Source organism: Tamandua tetradactyla, chromosome 10 (assembly GCF_023851605.1).
Source record: "Tamandua tetradactyla isolate mTamTet1 chromosome 10, mTamTet1.pri, whole genome shotgun sequence".
Classification (NCBI taxonomy): domain Eukaryota; kingdom Metazoa; phylum Chordata; class Mammalia; order Pilosa; family Myrmecophagidae; genus Tamandua; species Tamandua tetradactyla.
Genome location: NC_135336.1, coordinates 107,002,101 through 107,021,500, shown reverse-complemented (window position 1 = coordinate 107,021,500; position 19,400 = coordinate 107,002,101). Strand labels below are relative to the sequence as shown.

Here is a 19,400-nt window from a genome sequence, read left to right as displayed (position 1 = left end):
CCATTTTTCAGGGTCCCACTCCTTTCCAATCAATGCCCTCACTTTAACGGCAGACACCATGCAAGACTGAGATTTCAGTTTACGTTGTAAAGTTGCTACTCTAACAATAAGATTCTGAGTCTGATTTTCAGAGATCTCAAGTCTCCGGCTACAGGAAATAAGATTTTCCTTCAGAATACTCATAGAAACGTCTACATCTTTCAGACGGCGCTTAAGCTTCTCGTTTGAAGCCTAAGCCCATCCCTTTCACCCTTTAATGTAGACAGTGTATCTAACAACAACCAACCAACATCTCTATAACTCTTATTTCTACAAAACTCTGTAAAGGTGTCAAAAACATTATCCCCCAGAGTCTGGCTTCATACAAGCGAAGCATTAGGAGAATCGAATGATGATATTTTGACTTCTCCTTTGCCAACTCACTCCATGGATTGGGAGTGTCATTCTGATTATGGGAATCAGAGTCCTTAGAGTCTCTGAGTCCAGTCAGAGTAGAAAACCATTCATAAAAACCCATTTTTAAGATTCTGTTTCTTAAGAACCACTCCTGGTACCAAGATGTATTAGTTAGGGTTCTCTAGAGAAATAGAATCAACAGGGAACACTTGCAAATATAAAATTTATAAAAGTGTCTTACGTGACCGTAGGAACGCAGAGTCCAAAATCCACAGGGCAGGCTGCGAAGCCTATGACTCCGATGGATGGCCTGGATGAACTCCACAGGAGAGGCTCACCAGCCAAAGCAGGAATGGAACCTGTCTCCTCTGAGTCCTCCTTAAAAGGCTTCCCATGATTAGATTTAGCATCACTAATTGCAGAAAATGCTCCCCTTTGGCTGATTACAAATGGAATCAGCTGTGGATGCAGCTGACGTGATCATGACCTAACCCTATGAAATGTCCTCATTGCAACAGACAGGCCAGCGCTTGCCCAATCAGATAAACAGGTTCCACAATTTGGCCAAGTTGACACCTGTCCCTAACCATGACAAATATGAATATTCTTTTTTGTCACATAGTTGTGTATTCATCATCAAGATCATTCTTAGAACATTTGCATCAATTCAGAAAAAGAAATAAAAAGAAAACAAAAAAAATTCATACATATCATATCCCTTACCCCTCCCCTTCATTGATCACTAGCATTTCAATCTACTAAATTTATTTTAACATTTGTTCCCCCTATTATTTATTTATTTTTAATCCATATGTTTTACTCATCTGTCCATAAGGTAAATAACAGATGCATCACACACAAGGTTTTCACAATCACACAGTCACATTGCAAAAGCTATATCATTATACAGTCATCTTCAAGAAACATGGCTACTGGAACACAGCTCCACATTTTCAGGCAGTTCCCTCCAGCCTCTCCATTGCATCTTGGATAACAAGGTGATATCTACTTAATGCGTAAGAATAACCTCCAGGATAACCTCTCAACTCTGTTGGGAATCTCTCAGCCATTGACACTTTATTTTGTCTCATTTTTCTCTTCCCTCTTTCTGTTGAGAAGGTTTTCTCGACCCCTTGATGCTGAGTCCCAGCTCATCCTAGGATTTTTGTCCCACATAGCCAGAAAGGTCCACACCCTTGGGAATCATGTTCCACGTAGACAGGGGAAGGGCAGTGAGTTTGCTTGTTGTGATGGCTGGAGAGAGGCCACATCTGAGCAACAAAAGAGGTTCTTTTGGGGGTGACTCTTAGCCTTAATTTATGTAGGCTTAGCCTATCCTTTGCAGGGTTAGGTTTCATATGAACAGACCCCAAGATTGGGGGCTCAGCCTATTGATTTGATTGTCCGCAGTGCTTGTGAGAATATCAAGAACTCTCACTTGGGGAAGTTGAGTTTTCCCGCTTTCTTATCATTTCCCCCAAGGGGACTTTGCAAATACTTTTTATTCACTGTTCAAATCCTTCTGGGATTTACAGAGGCATCACTCTGGACAAACCTACAAAATCTCATGCCCTACTCAAGGTTCCATGTACTTATGGTGTTCAGTTAAGCTGTCCACATAAATTATAATATAGCTGAACTTTTAAAAAGTAGCCTAGTTCTATTTATGCTTTGGGTAGATAAACCAGTTCAATGAGTAGTTTAAGTGAAAAACCGTGCTGTACCATGGTTTTGGTTTGTGGCCTTTCCTGTCCGACAGCTGAATATAGCCAGCCTCTTGCCTGTCTGCTGTATGTAGCCCCTGTACCTGCTCGGAGCAATTCCCTCCTTACCTGTGAGGCATTTGAACAACCCCACAGCAAAAGCCTGTTCAAAAATTCCCTTAGATTAAACCAGGATGCCATAACAGATGGACGCAAAGAATTGTTCTTCAGGGTTGTTTGGTGTATGTTTTAGGTTCAACTCATATTGAATGCATCTGCTTTGTATTACAGGGTTTGTATCAGGTGGACAACTTCACTGATTCTCAAGTTTAAATTATCCTCTGGTCTTAGAATGTACATTCATGTGGTTTAGACATCAAAACAATGTTAAAAGGTAAAAATTTCGAGCTCCTCTCCCATTCTTACCTGCATCCATGCTCCCTCCAGTGAGAAATCAGGGATTTCTTGACATCATTATGGTCTTTTTTTTTTTTTAACTGGAATTCATCCCTGTGTGGTTATGTCACCATGTAATACACATTTAAGTATTTGTTTCCTTTTTAAAGTATTTTTTGGGATTGTTTTTAAAATTCAAAATTTATTTTTTATAGTCATGTTGAATATTTTCCCGGTTCCAAAGTCAAATATACAAAACAAGGTATAGTGAAAGAAGTCTAGCTTATTTCCCTGTGCCTTCTCCCCTATCCCTCCTTGCCTTGATAGGTAATCTTTTCTTTTAAATACTTTATGGTTTAATCTCTCCATTTTTGTAAGTAGCGGTAGAAGCAGATATGTATGTGTGTGTGTTTGTCCCCTCCAACTCCCCCTTCTTAGATAATCCCAGCATATTGTATACTTTTTTGTCCACCTTGCTTTTTCACTTAATATGTTGTTCTAGTTTGCTAGCTGTCGGAATGCAACTCATCAGAGACGGATTGGCTTTCAATAAAAGGTGATTTATTTAGTTAATGTATAGTTCTTCAGAGGAAAGGCAGCTAACTTTCATCTGAGGTTCTTTCTTACGTGGGAAGGCTCAGGGTGATCTCTGCTGGCCTCTCCAGGCCTCTGGGTTCCACCAACTTTCCCCAGGGTGATTTCTTTCTGCATCTATGGCCTGAGCTGCGAGTGCTGAGATGAGGTATGCCAAGCTGCTTGGGCTGTGCGTTGCGCTCTCTCATTTAAGCACCAGCCAGTTAAATCAAACGTCATTCATTGCAGCAGGCCCGCCCCCTAGCCTACTGCAGATGTAATCAGCAACAGATGAGCTTCACATGCCATTGGCTCATGTCCACAGCAGTAGAACTAGGCACCTTCACCTGGCCAAGTTGATGCCTGAATCTAACTACCACATATATCCTAGAGTTCACTAGAATATAGAGGTATTCATTATTCATTTTTAATAGCTTCAAAGTACTTTATTGGTAGGTGTATCATACTTTGGTCATCTATTGACAGATACTTGGGCCATTTCCAGTTTTTTTTTTTGCTATTACATGTAATCCTGAAGCGAATAGCCTTATCTTTTCTTATTTTTACCTGTGCATCTGTGGGATAGATTCCTCGAAGTGGAATTTCTGGGTCAAAGGTTAAATGCATATTTAATTTTGTTTAATATCATCAGCAAATTAACATTCTGAAGGATAGTGGCAAGGAATGGTCTTTGCAAGTTTATCTGATATTCTTAAGATTTTGTTCCCTTTTTCAAGTTGTTTTTATCAGAAAACCTTTGTGTATGTGTGTTTTGAACACAAAAAAACAAAATTAGAGAAAAATGTAGTCAAGAAAGTATTTTCTCTACTCTCTGAACTCATTTACTGTAATTCTTTATTGACCAGTAGGTGCTGCTGTTGAATAATTTTTCTATTAGGAAAGCTACATCTATCTGGATGGTTCTGGAATGCTCAGAGCCTCGTGCTTTGGAAGAGTAGGTCTCCAAGCTGCAGTTTTTAGATCACACTCTTTCCCTCTCCCTGAAGGGAGGATGTCACATAGGGGAGTTCCAAGGGGGAACTCCAAATGAAGAATAAAGCCAGTTCTTTTTTGTGTCTCAGCGCCTCCTTGTGGTCCCATGAAAATGAGTGTTAGAACTCTTCTATATTTTGCTATTAGGTGCCATATTTCATCTCCCACTGACACTGTGGCCCCCACCCTGCAGCAGTTTAGAGTCCATCTGCCTTAATCTGTTATTTTGCTCTTCTTCTGTTATTATAAGGTGGTTTGATTTTAGACAAATACACACAAAAACTAAATTTCAGAGGATTGGATTTATAAATCCTAGTGAATTGGGTTCTGTGGTTGTTTCTTTTTACTTTCTGTGAAGAGATACAGAGAAGAACAGATCATCAGAGACTGTCTCGCCAAATTCGAGAGTCTCAGCCTTCCTTTACATGACCTAGATGGCACACATTTACTCCCTCCTTGAACTCTTTAATGCCCTTGACTTTTGGGGTGGGCCCTCTTGTTTGTCCTGCTTCATTGGCCTCTGCTTAATGCCTCCTATGGTTTCCTTCTCTTTTTCCCACTTCTAAATGTTAGTGCACCTTTAGAACAGCATTTGGCTCTCTTCTGGCCCTTTACTCATCTGCTTGGATCAGGGTTTCACAACAGGTGTTAGTGGTATTTTTGAGTGAAGTGATTGTTCCTTGAGTAGGACTTATTTATGATAGGATTTAGGCATTCCTGGTTCCCTTCATATTAAATCGCAGTAGCATTCCCTAGTCATTGTGAAAACCAAAAATGGCACCTTGTATTTCCCTGGGAAACCACTGCTCTGGAGAGTCTCCTCCAGTTCCCAGGGGTTGCAGATGCTCTATATGCAGATAACTCCTAATTCCTATCTCCAACTTCGACCTCTCCCCTGATCTTCAGACTCATTTTTCCAGCTGATTATGCATCATCTCTACTTCTCTGCTTACTAGGTATCTCTTTTTATTAATTTATTTTTTATTAGTGCAGTTGTAGCTTTACAGAAGAATCATACAGAAAGTACAGGTTTCCCATATATGCCCTCATTATGAATAGTTTTTCCTATTAACATTTTTCCGTTAATGAGGTATGTTTATTACAATTGATGAAACAATAATATTATAATTGTGCTATTTACTGTAACCCGTGGTTTACATTTAGGGTTCACTATTTGTCATGTATAGTTCTGTGGGTTTTTTTTTTCCTGATAATTTACATAAAACTGAAAATTCCTCATTTTATCCACTTTTAAATGTACAATTCACTGGTGTTAAATACGTTCACTAAGTTGTATCTCCATCACTGTCATGTGTTGCCAGAACTTTCCCATCACCCCAAACAGAAACTGTACCAATTAAACATTGACTTCTCATTCTCCAGCTCCACCTAGCCCCTGGTATCATATATACTAGTTTCTGAGTTTATGAATTTGAGTACTCTGCTTATTTCAGATAAATGAGATCATACAATATTTGTCCTTTAGTTTCAGGGTTATTTCACTCAACATGATGTTTTCAAGACTCATTCACGTGCAGCATGGATCAGAACTTCATTCCTTTTTACGGCTAAGTAATATTCTGTTGTATGGATATACTACATTTTATTTATCCAGTCTTCTGTTGATAGACACTTGGGTTGCTTCCAACCTTTTGGCAATTGTGAATAATGCCATTATGAACATTGATGTGCAAATACCTGTTTGAGTCCTTGTTTTCAGTGCTTAGAGGTATATACCTAGAAGTGGGATGACTGGGTTGTATGGTATTCTGTATTTAACTTTCTGAGAAATCACCAATAGTGTACAAGTGTTCCTATTTCACCATATCCTCTCTAACACTTGTTATTTTGGTTTTCTTTCTTTTTTCAATACGATTTTATTGAGATATATTCATACACCATACTATCCATCGGAAGTATACAATCACCAGCTCACTATAACATTGCATAGTTGTGCATACATCCTCACGATCAATTTTAGAACATCTTCATTACTCCAGAAAAGAAATAAAAATAAAAGAGAAAACTCCAGTTCCCCTCCCCCCCATTATTGACCCATAGTATCGGTGTGGTACATTTGTTACTATTGATAAAAGAGTATTAATATTACGGTTAACCCTAGTCCATAGTTTGCAGTAGGTATATTTCCCCCATATACATCACTCTATTATTAATTCCTTAAAATAGTGTCAGATATTTGCTCTAGTTCATGAAAGAACTTTTTTATATTTGTACAGTTAATCATGGTTATTGTCTACCACAAGATTCACTCTGTTGTACATTTACGTGTTTGTTTTTTAATAGTAGTCATTCTAGTCAGTGTGAAGTGGTATCTTGTGGCTTTGGTTTGCATTTCCTTGATGGTTAAAGATGTTGGTCGTCTTTTCATGTGTTTATTGGCCATTTGCATATCTGCTTTAGAGAAAATGTCTATTCAAGTCTTTTGTCCATTTAAAAAATTGACTTATCTTTTTTGTTGAATTGTAGGAGTTTTAAATATCTTTTGGACATTAAGCTCTTACCAGGTTTTCAAATATTTTCTCTCATTCTGTAGATGTCGTCTTGCTTTTTTGATAAAGTCCTTTGATGTACCAAGTTTTTTATTTTGATGAAGTCCCATTTATCTAATTTTTTCTCTTGTTGCTTGTGTTTCTGGTGTAAAGTTTAAGAAGCCGCTACCTAATACAGGGTTCTGAAGATGTTTTCCTATGTTTTCTTCTAAGAGTTTTATAGTTTGAGTTCTTAAATTTAGATCATTGATTCATTTTGAGTTAATTTTTGTATATGATGTGAAGTATGGGGTCTGCCCATGTTCGTTCTTTTGCATTTGGCTAACCACTTCTCCCAGTACCATTTGTTGAAGAATCTATTCTTTCCCTACTGAGTGGACATGGCACCCTTGTCAAAAAATCATTTGGCCAGTCCAATAACAGAATATTATTTGGCTGTAAAAAGGAATGAAGTTCTGATACATATTGTACATAGATATTATGGTATATTTGTGAACTCTCAATTCAATTCCATTGGTATATATATCTGTACTTGTGTCAGTACCATGCTATTTTGACTACTTTTTAGCTTTGTAATAAGTTCTAAAATCAGAAAGTGTGAGTCCTTCAACTTTGTTCTTTTTCAAGATGGTTTTGGTTTTGGGATCCCCTACCCTTCCATACGAATATGATAACTGGCCTTTTCATTTCTGTTAAGACCACTGTTGGACTTTTGATTGGGATTGTGTTGAATTTATAAATTGATTTTGGTAGAATTGGTATCTTGATAATATTTAGTTTTTTTTCTGATCCATGAACATAGGATGTCTTTCCATTTATTTAGGTTTCCTTTAATTTCAATCAGCAATATTTTGTAGTTTTTCATGTGCAAGTCCTTTACATCTTTGGTTAAGTTTATTCTTAGATGTTTGATTCTTTTAGTTGCTATTGTAATTGGAGATTTTCTAGTTCCTCTTCAGATTGTTCATCACTAGTACGTAGAAACACTGCTGATATTTGTTTGCTAATCTTGTACCCCACCTCTTTGCTGAATTCGCTTATTAGCTCTGGTAGCTTGTTGTGGGAAAGACTGCCTTTTCACCTCTGTTGTGCAGTGCTACATAGTAAATAAAGGGTATATTTGCATGGGTTTTTCCTTTGATCTTTCTGTTCTCTTCGGTGGCTCTGTCTTTGTGGCAATACCACACAGCCTTTATTATTATAACTTTATAACCAAAATCTTGTTAGCCATGTTTCTCAATTTGCTCTTTTTTTAAAGAATGTCTTGGCTATTGGTCATTTTCATTTCCAATATCTTTTTTAATTATCTTCTCAAATTCAAACAAGGAAACCTATCAGGGTCTTGACTAAGGTGGCATGTAAATTGAGTTTGAGGAGAATTGATATCTTTATAATGTTGAGTTTTTAATCCATGAACATAGTATACTCTTCATTTATTAAGGTCTTTTAGAACTTATTATTAAAAATGCTTTCCATTGTTAGAGATTTTGCACATCTTTAAAAAATTTATTTGTATGTATTTTCCATTGTAATTTGTGTGATGGTTAGGTTCTGGTGTCATCTTGGCCAAATGATGATGCCCAGTGGTCTGGTCAGGCACTCACTGGCCTGACTGTTGCTGAAAAGATTTCATGGCTGGTTGATAAACTGAAAGGCTGGTGTTTTAAATCATCATCAGTTGATTGCATCTGTCGCTGATTACATCGGCTACCAACTAAGGCATGTCTCCCACCAATCAGTTGAAGACTTTTTAAGTTAGAAGGGAGACCTATGCACTGCTTCTTTAGCCAGTGAGCCTCTCCTCTGGAGTCCATTCACACCCTTCATTGGAGCTGCCAGCTTTACAGCCTGCCCTGCGGATTTTGGACTCTTCCATTCCCATTGTTCTGTGTTGGTTCTCTTTCTCTAAAGAGAAATAAAATTGGTCTCTAGACTTGTATTTTCTAACTTGCTGCTAGGTAGAAATACAATTATGCCTGTTGACTTCATGTTCTGCAACTTAGTCAGAGTCACTTTTTTAATATTTTTGAGTTTATTGAGACTTGTTTTGTTACCTAACGTATGTATCTATCTTGGAGAATGATCCATATGTACTCAAGAAGAATGTGTATTCTGTTTGCATTGGATGCAGTGTTCTATCTGTGTTAGGTCTACTTGATTTAATATTTCAGTCAAGTCCTGTACTTTCTTGTTCATCTTACTAGATGTTCTTTCCATTACTGAGAGTTCTGTGTTAAAGTCTCCTATTATTAATGTAGAACTGTCAGTTTCTCCCTGCAAGTCTGTCAGTAGTTTCTTCATTTATTTTGGGGCTTTCCTTTTAGGTGCATATATATATTTAATGTTACATATTTTTGAATTGTCCCATTTATCAGTATATAATGACCATCTTTGTCCTTTATAACTGTGAAAGTATATTTTTTTTTTTTTTTTTTTTTTTTTTTTTTTAAAGGAAAGACAGAGAGAAGGAAGGAAGGATAGAAGGAAGGAAGGAAGGAAGAAAGGGAAACATTTTTAAACATTTTCTTGTTTTATTGTATTCTGTTTCTCCGTTTTTGTTACATGGGCTGGGGCCGGGAATCGAACCGAGGTCCTCCGGCATAGCAGGCAAGCACTTTGCCCGCTGAGCCACCGCGGCCCGCCCTATAACTGTGAAAGTATATTTTATCCACTATTATTTTAGCCACCCTAGCTCTCTTTTGGTTACTGCTTGCATGGTATCTTTTTTTGCCATTCTTTTACCCTCAGCCTACTTGTGTATTTTGAATTGAAGGTGAAGTTTCTCACAGACAGCATGTGGTTGAGTCATGCTGTTTTATCCATTCTGCCAATCTCTGCCTTTTGATTGGAGAGTTTAATCTGTTACACATTTTAATATTTTAAAATGTTAACTTGTATTTATTCCTGAGATGTGTGTTTCTTGGTTTGGTAGCCAGCTGGTGATGACAGAGATTTCCTTGAGGGTCAGCCCTCCCATCAGGAAGGTCAAATGCAGTGTAAAGGGTGTTCCCTGTCTTTCTGGGCGTCTGTGTTGTCCTGGGCTTTTGCTTGTTGGTTATTTTGGTGTTCCCCTGTTCATGGGAGTTTGGTTGTCCCCTCTGCATGAGACAAACCTCCTTCTCCTGGGCATTTGAAGCCAGCAGGCCTTTGTCCCAGACTGTTTTCCACCATAGTTTTTTATAATCCTGGTGTAAAAAGGGCCCCAGTGATCAGAATTAGCTATTCAAAAGCCATGATCGGCAGTCAGCTGTGCCCACCCCTGTTCTTGGGCAAAAGGGTTTTTATGTCCCTTTCTGTTGCCAGTGAGCTAGCCAGGAACTGGGCCCCAAGGTGGCCTGCTCTGAGGGTGGGGATGGGTGCTGGCAGCTACCCTGCAGAGGGCAGTTTACTGTTCTTTAACATTGTTTATCAGCCTCTTGCTCTTTCCTGGATGCTAGACAGTGTTCCAGAGTTTCAAAATAGTTGTTTCATGCAGTTTGTGCCTATTTAATAGTTGTTTTGAAGGAAGGACTGAATCCTGGAGTTCCCTACTCCGCCGTCTTCAGTAGAAGTGTCCCCACAGATATATTAACTTTATGTTATATTAATTTTTGTATTGTATTATATTAATTTTTTCAAGGAACCAGCTTTTGGTTTTGTTGTCTTCTCTTTTGTGTGCTTGCTTACTATTTTATTAACTTCCCTAGCACCCTGCCTAAATCAGAAGTGAATTTCTGGCCTGATTCCTTACTCCTCTGTAGCTGCCATTCCTGTCCATGTATTTTTCTGCTTTGTGGTTTCTCCTCCCATTCCCATTCGTCGCCCTTCTGAATTTATCCACAGGCTTGGTTTCCCTTTGGAGCCTCTGTATAAGTAGATAAAAACTGTGACCCCAGGGCCACGGTGGCTCAGCAGGCAAGGACGCTTGCCTACCATGCCAGAGGACCCGGGTTCAGTTCCCGGTGCCTGCCCATGTTAAAACAACAACAACAACAAAAAACTGTGACCCCAAGATTTGTACTTCTTAGTGGCAGCTTCTGAAAGGTAGAGCTGTACCTCAGTTTTTTTTTTTTCAGTAATTTATTTTTTAGTTGTGGTAAAAATACATAAGAAATCATTATATCCATTTTAAGTGGACAATTCTTTTTTTTTTTTTTCATATTTCTGGTGCAGCTTCATTCAGTGTTCCAACCTAGTTACATTACACTTAGGTATTATTGTGCTGTCCATTTTTGAGTTTTGTATCTAGTCCTGTTGCACAGTCTGTATCCCTTCAGCTCCAATTACCCATTATCTTACCCTGTTTCTAACTCCTGCTGGTCTCCGCCACCAATGATATATTCCAAGCTGATTTTCGAATGTCGGTTCACATCAGTGGGACCTTACAGTATTTGTCCTTTAGTTTTGGGCTAGACTCACTCAGCATAATGTTCTCTAGGTCCATCCATGTTACTACATGCTTCATAAGTTTAGTCTGTCTTAAAGCTGCATAATATTCCATCGTAGGTATACGCCACAGTTTGTTTAGCCACTCGTCTGTTGATGAACATTTTGGCTGTTTCCATCTCTTTGCAATTGTAGATAATGCTGCTATAAACACTGGTGTGCAAATGTCCGTCTGTGTCTTTGCCCTTAAGTCCCTTGAGTAGGTACCTAGCAGTGGTATTGCTGGGTCGTAATCCATTCTGCCATTCTATGTCTTTTGATTGGGAAATTCAGTCCATTAACTTTTAGTATTATTACTGTTTGGATAATATTTTCCTCTACCATTTTGGCTTTTGTATTATATATATCATATCTGATTTTCCTTCTTTCTACACTTTACTCCATACCTCTCTCTTCTGTCTTTTCGTATCTGACTCTAGTGCTCCCTTTAGTATTTCTTGCAGAACTGGTCTCTTGGTCACAAATTCTCTCAGTGACTTTTTGTCTATAAATGTTTTAATTTCTCCTTCATTTTTGAAGGACAATTTTGCTGGATATAGGAGTCTTGGTTGGCAGTTTTTCTCTTTTAGTAATTTAAATATATCATCCCACTGTCTTCTAGCTTCCATGGTTTCTGCTGAGAAATCTACACATAGTCTTATTGGGTTTCCCTTGTATGTGACAGATTGTTTTTCTCTTGCTGCTTTCAAGATCCTCTCTTTCTCTTTGACCTCTGACATTCTAACTAGTAAGTGTCTTGGAGAACGCCTATTTGGGTCTATTCTCTTTGGGGTGCGCTGCACTTCTTGGATCTGCAAATTTAGGTCTTTCATAAGAGTTGGGATATTTTCAGTGATAATTTCTTCCATTAGTTTTTCTCCTCCTTTTCCCTTCTCTTCTCCTTCTGGGACACCCACAACACGTATATTTGTGCGCTTCATATTGTCATTCAGTTCCCTGATCCCCTGCTCAAGTTTTTCCATTCTTTTCCCTATAGTTTCTGTTTCTTTTTGGAATTCAGATGTTCCATCCTCCAGTTCACTAATTGTAGCTTCTGTCTCTTTAGATCTACCATTGTAGGTATCCATTGTTTTTTCCATTTTTTCTTCTTTGTCCTTCACTCCCATAAGTTCTGTGGTTTGTTTTTTCAGATTTTCTATTTCTTCTTTTTGTTCAGCCCATGTCTTCTTCATGTCCTCCCTCAATTTATTGATTTGGTTTTTGAAGAGTTTTTCCATTTCTGTTCGTATATTCAGCATTAGTTGTCTCAGCTCCTGTATCTCATTTGAACTATTGGTTTGTTCCTTTGACTGGGCCATATCTTCAATTTTCCGAGCGTCATCCATTATTTTCTGCTGGTGTCTGGGCATTTGATCAGATTTCCCTGGGTGTGGGACCCAGCTGGTTGAAAGCTTTTTCTGTGAAATCTCTGGGCTCTGTTTTTCTTTTCCTGCCCAGTAGGTGGCGCTCATGGCGCTTGTCTGTCTGCACGGCAGTCAGCCCGGAAAACCGCGCGTGGAGGCAGGGGTCACTGGCCGCCGCGGCTTGGGAGAGTGCCGGTCCTAATTGCCTAGCTGGCCCGAAACGCCAAGCATGACGGGAGGGCCCCGCTATCCAATGTTCCCAGTCAGACCGGGGAGCTACGTGCGTGGAGGGGACCCCAGTCGCCAGCCGCCCCGGCCGGGAAAACGCGCGCCCCTCGGGTATCTCACCGCAGCAGATTCTCCCTGCCCGTTCAGCTGTTCCAGAATGGGGTACGCTGTCTTTTTGGTCTCTGTCGTGACTCCAGGAGCTGTTTCGTATTGTTTCTGTTTCTTTAGTTGCTTTTCTGGAGGAGGAACTAAGACCCGCGCATCTTACTAAGCCGCCATCTTCTCCGGAAGTCCTTAAGTGGACAATTCTTTAACATTAGGTACATTGACAATACTGTCTAACTTTTTTTTTTACCAGTGTCTATATTTCCAGACTATTTTCATCATCTCAAACTCAAACTCATATTCATTTATCAACAACTCCCCATTTCCAAAGTTGTTGACTTGTTTGTTACCTGTTGATAGGCTGATATGATTGAAATGGACTAAATATTAGACAGCTTAGTATTTTACATGCTTTATATCATCATAATAGAGTATATAGATTATATTGACTGCCTTTGGCTTTTAAAAATAAAGTGTGCTTTTCAGACGAAAAAAAAACTCCCCATTTCCGCCTGTCCAACTCCTCGTAACCACTATTCTGCTTTTCGTGTCTGAGTTTGCTTATTTATTCTGAGTGTTTCATATGAGAGAAGTCATACAGTGTCCTTTTGTGTTTATCATTTCACGCAACATGGTATCTTCAAGGTTCATTCATGTTGTAGCATGTACCAGCAGTTCTGTTTATAGCTGAATAATATTCCATTGTATAGATAAACCACATTTTGTATATCCCGTATCTTATCATGGACAGACACTTGGGTTACTTCCACCTTTTGGCTATTGTAAGTAAATGCTGTGATGAACTTTGGTGTACAAATACTTATTTGAGTCTCTGCTTTCTCTTCTTTTGGGTTTATACCTGGGAGTGAAATTGTTGGATCATATGGTAATTCTGTGTTTAACTTTCTGAGGAACTACCAAACTTTCTTTTACAGTGGCTGCACCATTGTACATTCCCACCAACAATGTAAGAGAGTTCTTATTTCTCTGCATCCTCACCATTTGTTATTTTCAGTTTTTAGATAATAGCTGTCCTGTGGATGCAAATGTTATCTCTTAATTTTACTTTGCATTTGCATTTCTCTAAAGTTGAATGGTGTTGAACATCTTTTCGTATACTTATTAGCCATTTGAATATCTTTAATGGAATGTCTTTTCAAATCCTTGACCTATTTTTTTTTATTGGGTTGGTCTTTTTGTTGCTGAGTTGTAGTAAGTCTTTATATATTCTAGATATTAAACCCTTATCAGATATATGGCTTCCAAATATTTTCTTCCATTTTGTAGGTTGTCTCTTCACTTTCTTGATGATGTCCTTGGATGCACAAGAGTTTTTAATTTTGATGAAATCTGTTTTATTTTTTCTTTTGTTGCTTTTGGTGTAAAACTTGAAAATTCATTGCCTACTACAAAGTCTTGAAGATGTTTCCTTAAGTTGTCTTATAAGAGTTTTAATGATTTAGCCTTTTGTGTGTAGGTCTTTGGTCCATTTGGAATTAATATTTTTACATGGTGAGAGACACGGTTCTACATTCATTCATTTATTTGCATGTGGATTTCTAATTGTCCTGGCAAAATGTTGTAGAGACTCATTTCCCTGTTCAGTGGGCTTGGCACTCTTGTCAAAAATCAACTGGCCACAGGGCAGGCAACGGTGGCTCAGCAGGCAGAGTTCTCGCCTGCCATGCTGGAGACCCGGGTTCGATTCCTGATGCCAGCCCATGTGAATAAAAAGATCAATTGGCAAATCAATCAAGATTTATGGATTTATCTCTGAACTCTCAGTTCTATTCCATGGGTTTATATGTTTATCCCAATGCCAGGACCACACTTTTTGTTGTTGTGGCAAAATAAATGTTACTTACAGAAACAAGCACCAGAGCACATTGGGCCTGAGGGCTGTAGTTTGCCAACATCTGCTCAATCCAGCACATCAAGAACTTTAGAGAACTAATGCATTTTTCTTTATAGCTCTCTGTCTGTGTTCCTCTGTGTTTCTTTTTTTTTTTTTTTTTGTAAAGGAAAAGATTTTTAATTTGTCTCAAATAGCTTGGTCCAACTATATGCTTTTATTAGAGCATTCACACCTAAAACGATATGATTCAGGAAGGGTGAAAGTAAAGGGATGGTTTCTGTAAACCCTAAAGAATACCCAGGGCTTAGCTGAGACTCTATAAAAGATTTGTTCATTAAGTTTATTTCTTAGAAGCCTAAAACCTTCAGATGGTTCCTAGGCTAGATAAACCCTGAAATCCAGAGTTACCAGTCTTTCTAAGAGCATCAGTTGGTTCCATCCCCCTACCCCATACCCCTTTTGTTTTTTTAATAATGAATTTTATTTTATTTTTATTTATGAAAACAAACATTATATACTTAGTTCTACCAAAAATGGATATCTTCATTAGCTTAACCATAGGCATATTTAAATAAAGCATCTATTTAATCACTGTAAAGCCTATGTTTGTACAGTAAGCTCCATAAACCCAATTTAAAATTAAGGCAACAAGGAAAAAAATCTACAAATTCAGATAGTAAAGTTCTTACATTCTAAATATTAAACGCTAACTTAGATACCATTTGATCAGCTGTCAAAACTGTGTAGAAATACCAAGTAGAAAGTTCTTAACACATATCCGCATTGCTATAGTAATAACCTGTGCTACTAGATATTTTCCTGATTTCAGGAAAATATGAAGATACAAATATTTTTACAGTTGACATATGAAAATTTTAACCAAGTACAATCGTTTAGCTTATCCATAGGCATATTAAAAGTAAAAAAAAAGCCTCAGTAATCATTGTAAAGCCTGCTTGTATAATATGTCTCATAAACCAATTTAAAATTAAAGCAAGGAAGGAAAAAAAATCTATAGATACAGATACCAGAGTTTCTTAAATTCTAAATGCTAAACACAACCTTAAATACATTTGATTAACTATCAAAACTGTGTGTGTTCTCAAAATATCAAGTAAAAAGTTATTACTGATATCAACTTTGCTCTAATGGAGAGCTATATTACTAAATATTTTCAAATTTTTGATTTCAGGAATTTATTTTATCTAATATTAGTATAACTGCCTATAGTTTTTTTTTGTACCATTTTTTGTTGTAAAATATAACATATATATACACACACGCAAAGAAAAGAAAGAAAATAGCAATAATTTTCAAAGCACACTTCAGCAAGCAGCCATAGAATAGTTCCCAGAATTTGTCGTGGACTACCATACCTTCGTCTCGTATTTTTCCTTCTAGCTGCTCCAAAATATTGGTGGCTTTATCTGAGTCATAATAGTGGAATCATACAGTATGTGTCTTTTTGTGTCTTTCACTCAGCATTATGTCCTCAAGATTCATCCACATTGTCATATGTTTTGGGACATCATTTTGTCTAAATGCTGCATAATATTCCATTATATGTATATACATTTTATGTATCCACTTGTCTGTTGATGGGCACCTAGATTGTTTTCATCTTTGGCAATTGTGATGTGAATAGTGCTGCTGTGAACATTGGTGTGCAAATGTCTGTAGTGGCACTGCCCTCAACTCTTCTAGGTATATACTGAGTATTGTTATTGCCGAGTCATAGGGCAACTCAATATTTAGTTTTCTGACGACTCACCAAATTGACTTCCACAGCTGCTAAACCATTTTACATTCCCACCAATAGTGAATAAGTGTTGCAATTTCTCCGCATTCTCTCCAGTGTTTATAGTTTCATGTTTGTTTAAAGAACCACACTGTTTTAAATAGTGTAGCTCTGTAGTAAGTTTTCAAATTGGGAAGTGTGAATCCAATTTGTTCTTTTTCAAGACTGTTTTGACCATTTGGGGCCTGTGCCAGTTTGAAGCTGTTATGTACCTGAGGAAAGCCAGGCCCTTTTTCCTTATCCAGTCTTGTTGGGGCAGCTGTTTCTTTTAATCCTGTTCAGTATTGTGGGGTGAAAATCTTTGATTAGATTGTTTCCATGGGAATGACACACCCAATTGTGGATGTGGCCATTTGATTAAATGGAGATGTGACTCTGCCCACACCATGTGGGTCTTGATTGGTTTACTGGAGTCCTTTAAAGGGGGATATATTTTGGAGAAACCTCAGATGCAGATGCTTGGAGAACAGAGCTTCAGAGCCAACGCAAGACCCAGATGTTTGGAGATGGAGAAAGAAAACATCCCCGGGAAGCTGTTTGAAACCAGAAGTCGAAGGACCAGTCAGCAGACACCACTCATGTATCTTCCCATCTGGCAGAGTTGTTCTGAACCCGTTGGCCTTCTTTGCGTCAGGGTATCTTGGATGACTTAGTTTGGACATTTTTATGGCCTTAGAACTGTAAACTTGTAACTTAAATTCCCCTTTTAAAGGCCATTCCATTTCTGGGATATTACATTCTGGCAACATTTGGCAAATTCATACAAGACCTCTTGCAATCCCATATGAATTTGAGGATCACCTTTTCCATTTCTGCAAAAATGGCTGCTGGAATTTTGATAGGGGTTACATTGGATTTGTAGATTGCTTTAGGCTGTATTGACATCTTAACAATATTGAATCTTCTAATCCTTGGACATGGGCTGTCTCTCTAGTTATTTAGGTCTTTAGTTTACTTAATCAGTGTTTTGTAGTTTTCAGTGTATAGGTCTTTCACTTTCTGTTTGTAGGTATTTTATTCTTTTAGATGCTGTTATAAATGGAATTGTTACCTTGATTTCTTTTGCAGATTGTTCATTACTGGTGTATAGAAACCTACCTGACTTCTTTTATCCTGCTACTTGATGAATTCGTTTATTAGTTCCAGTACTGTCTTGTAGATTTGTTGAAATTTTTATCCATAGGATCATTTCATCTATAAATAGGAATAATTTGACTTCTTCCTTTCCAATTTTGATGCCTTTTATTTCTCTTGCTTGCATATTGTTCTGGCTGGAACTTCCATACAATGTTGAGTAACAGTGGTGATAGTGGGCATTCTTGTTCTTGATACTAGGGGGAATGCTTTCAATCTTTCACCATTGAATATGCTATTTGCTGTAGGTTTTTTTTAAATGTATATTTCTATTGACAAATCTTAGTACATATACAGTCCATATATAGTGTACAATCAGTGGCTTACAGTATCATCACTTAGTTGTATGATCATTTCCAGAATATTTGTATCACTCCAGAAAAAGAAATTAAAAAACAAAAAACTCATATAGCCTATATCCCTTACCCATCCCTCTCATTGATCACTGGTATTTCAGTCTACCCAATTTATTTTACCCCTTATCCCCCTATTATTTATTTATTTTTTTATCCATACTTTTTACTCATTTGTCCATAACCTGGACACAAGATCAAAGGAGCATCGGACACAAGATTTTCACAATCACACAGTCACGTTGTAAAAGTTATAATACAGTTGTCTTCAAGAATCACACAACTCAACACAGCTTAACAGTTTCAGGTTCTTCCCTCTAGCCACTCCAATACACCTTAAACTTAAAAGAGATATCTGTATAATGCATAAGAATAATATCCAGGATAATCTCTTGACTTTGTTTGAAATCTCTCAGCCACTGAGACTTTATTTTGTCTCATTTCTCTCTTCCTTCTTTTGGTCAAGAAGGTGTTCTTATTCCAGTGATGCTGGGTCCCAGCTCATCCCCAGGAATCAGGTCCCACATAAGGAGGAGGGCAGTGAGTTTACTTGCCAAGTTGGCCTAAAGAGAGAGGCTATTTTGAGCCACAAAAGAGGTTCTCTGGGGGGTGACTCTTAGGCATAATTACAAGTAGGCTTAGCTTCTCCTTTGCAAGAATAAGCCTCATTGGGGTGAGCCCCAAGATTGAGAGCTTAGCATATTGAATTTTTTGTCCCCACTCCTTGTGAGAATATTAGGAATTCCCCCAAATGGGAAGTTGAATATTTCCTCCTTTCTTCCCAGTACCCCAAGGGGACTTTGCAAATCCTTCTTTTTTCTCTGCTGAAATTACTCTGGGATATAGTGGGGCATCACATTAACCTGTACAAACGAACAAGATCTTACGCCCTATTCAAGATTCCATGTAATTATGGTATTCAAGTAAACTGACCATACCAGTTAAATTAGATAATGTGCTATCAAAAATATAAATTTTGCATCAAATAAACATTTCTCCCTTTGGTCTTGCACAGAGGTTGAAGTTTGAAAATATGGGCCATATCATCCTTTACTCAGTATTCTGGTTTACCTTAATCCTAGTCAGATCAGCTTCATTCATATCTCTAGATGTTGTCTAATCGCCTTTTCAGCTTGACAGTTGCTGAATGGGGTAGTGCTGACTTTCATAGCTTTAGAGCTCTAAGTCTGAGTTTCAGGTGTCGCATAAGTGCCCAAAGTTTCAGTTAACGACCAGGCTTTGTACAGATAGCTATTGCTCACTAGCTCAGAATTTTAAAATACCAGTTACAACTCCTAACTGTATTTTACTGCTATAATAGCTTATAATTTGGGAACCTTTACAATAGGCCCTAACCTGATAATCCATGCTTTTGACTTCAGTTCTCCACGTTTGTATATTATAGTTAATCCATATGAGTAAGGCATGTTAATATTTGCTTTTTTATTTCTGACATTTTATTCAGCATGTATACCTTAAGGTTGATTGATCTAGTTGCATGCCTTACAACTTCATTCCTTCCTGCAGCCGCTCAGTAGTACTGTTTTCTGCCTCTTGTTTTCTTCAGAGAGGATTCCAGTAAATGTTT

The 19,400-nt window shown here is 37.9% G+C and overlaps 1 protein-coding gene across 3 annotated transcripts in view; it reads left to right on the top strand.

Annotated features, from left to right (window-relative positions):
• Positions 1–19,400, top strand: part of UBE2G2 (ubiquitin conjugating enzyme E2 G2) — a 66,470-nt gene that overhangs the window by 9,976 nt on the left and 37,094 nt on the right. The gene's annotated exons all lie outside the window — the stretch shown is intronic.